At 26.5% G+C, this 2804-nt stretch overlaps 1 pseudogene; it reads left to right on the forward strand.

Moving 5' to 3' along the window:
- Positions 1 to 938: 938 nt before the first annotated feature.
- Positions 939 to 2002, forward strand: LOC111030804 (annotated as a pseudogene).
- Positions 2003 to 2804: the final 802 nt, after the last annotated feature.

The raw sequence follows: 2804 nt of genomic DNA on the forward strand, positions 1-2804 counted from the left end.
TTTTTTTGTTGGTTTTGTGGTTACACTGATTAGTGATTACTGATATTATATCGGCTATCAAATCGGCTGTCGGCACATTTAAAATACAAGTAGACTACTTAAAAGAATGTTTAATTGGAAGACAAGAAGGTAATTTTATCACATCAAAAGAAAAAACTCTGCTTAATAACTTAAGAGATGAAGGATTAATTACTGAAATACAATTTAGGAACTACAAAAATATATTTTATTCGACATGTTTAGAATATATTGATCAATGGGTGAGACCTACTTTAAACCAGTTTGACGGTATATCTTGGATAACATTGAAAAATATTCAAGAACACTTTAATTGGGATAATATGATAAAAAGTATTACCTTAATAAAGTCTATTGTACCTGACCGTCCTGACCTCAATTTAGATGAAGCAAAATTGTTTGATGAGATGACTTTATTGAAGAACAATTTAATGTACTACACTCCACCAACAAATAAGAAATTAGAATCCATGTGGGTGGATATTTTCAAAATAGAATCAGTTGGTGAAAATGTAGTCTTTCCAAACTTAAAAAAAATTGTGGAATTCTTTATGTGCATCCCAGGAACAAATGCAAGCGTTGAACGGGTATTTTCACATATGAACTGTTTGTGGACTGATGAGAAAAATAGACTAAATACAAAAACAGTAAAAGCTATGATAACAGTTAAACTATTTTTCCATGAAAACTGTGCTGAGTTTCATCATATACTCTCAGGAAATGAGAAACTACAAAAAGAAATTCATTCTAGTCAAAAATATGAAAAATAATGTATATTAATAAGTAAAACAAAAAACTACCTAAATGTTCCTACATTTCTTAAATTTTTGTTTATATAGTTATTAAATTTTTAATTTTTTTGTTATAAATTTGTTATAGAAAAGTTATATTTTTTGTTTATAATTTATTATAAATGTATCATGGGAAAGTCACCCTATTATAATGTTTAATTAATATATGCAGATAATAAATAATGCATAATAATAAGTAAAACTAAAATTACTAAAATGTATAAATGTTCCTACATTATTTAAATTTTGTTTAAATTGTTATTCAATTGTTGAATATTTTTGTTATAAATATATCATAGGAAAGTCACCTAATTATTTGTTTTTAATCTTCGTTATAATATACCTACTAAATAGGTATGATATAAAATGTCCCGTATTTAATAAAAATAAATCTGGGATCCCTAATCATACAGACAAACCAAAAAACGTTGGGTTATTGCAACATTTCCAGAAAGCAATGACTTCAGTGTCATACCAATAAATTGGATATTGAAAACGGTTGATGGTAGTGGAAATGTATTGGTAAAATGTGTGTGGCCACCATCCACGTTACAAGTAACAAGTAACGTCCTTAAAGAAGGTTTAGAACCAACAGATAATTGGAGTACTTATCGGATAAAACTTTATAATAATGGGAAAGAGTATGGCATGTAAATATCTATTAAATATTATATTAATTATTAACTTAAATTTATTATTTTTAATACACAATATTCATTTTTATAGATGATTTTGAAAAAGTTTGGTACACACATGTAGCGCTATCTGATCAGTCAGCATCTGAGATAGACCAGCAAATAATACATAAAACAAAAAACAAAAGAATGTGGGGTACCTAAGTCATCAATCAGTCAGATAGTTGCAGATTCAGATACTTCAAGTGATGAAGGTAATTAACCATTTAAATTTTTCATTATTGTTTACTTACCTATTTTGTTCTTAACTAAATAGATATCAACATTTTACCACATTCAAAAATAGGCAAAAGTTCACAAACTGCTGTTTTGAGTGAACAAAACATTGTAGAAACTGGAGACTCCACTGGAGAAATTGGAGACTCCAATTCTGAGCCTCAGTATTGCCAATTAAATGACATCAACTGCATACCATCATCGAGTAGAGCAAATGAGTTGATGAGTATGCCAGAGTCTCGTCATTTTAACATGCTTGAAGTAAGTTAAAAGTAATAATCATTTTTGGGAACTTACATAAATCGCTACCTATGAGTTATGACCTACCTGAAAAAAAAATTATAAAAATTTATAAATATTTTTACAGTGGGTTACAAATTCCTTAGAATTCCTAAATCAATTATTAATAGTTATTTATTTATTTTTGATTTCAATTTATTGTTCGAACTTAACATGATTTAACCACAAATTATTGAATAGGTACATTTAAATTTAAATTCTTATTTTTAATATGATTTTATATTTAAATGCCTGCAATACTTTTGAGCATAAATAAGTATTGACTAGTTTTTAATTATTTAAAAACTATTTAAGAGTTAAAGACAAGTTTTTAAGTCATGATAATAACAAATAAATTGTTTTTTACTAAGATCTGATTGTAAATAGATAAGCTCTGACTGACCCACTTTAGATAAACAATATTAAATCAAGTATTAATTATTATTATTTAAATATTCATAATGTAAAATAATAAAATACAATAATTACTAATATAATTCATAGATAATAATTCTTTAAAAACCTTTATGTACATTTTTTGCATTTGGTAACTGCAATAAGAATCCTTGTTTCACCTGAAACATGTATTTCTTTAAATTCAACAACCAAAATATTACTTGACACTTTTGTAAAAGATTATGCTACTCTGTAAGGTCATAAGTTTACAGTGTTCATAGTTTAATACATCTACCATTTTTCGTTCTAAAACATGGGCCACTTGAATATTTTAGTTGCTTAAATATGAAAACTACTTGCAAGAAATAAAAAAATTCATGAAATGTTCAAGGTTTCCTCTGCAAGAAGT

Source organism: Myzus persicae, unplaced genomic scaffold (genome assembly GCF_001856785.1).
Source record: "Myzus persicae strain clone G006 unplaced genomic scaffold, MPER_G0061.0, whole genome shotgun sequence".
Classification (NCBI taxonomy): Eukaryota; Metazoa; Arthropoda; class Insecta; order Hemiptera; family Aphididae; genus Myzus; species Myzus persicae.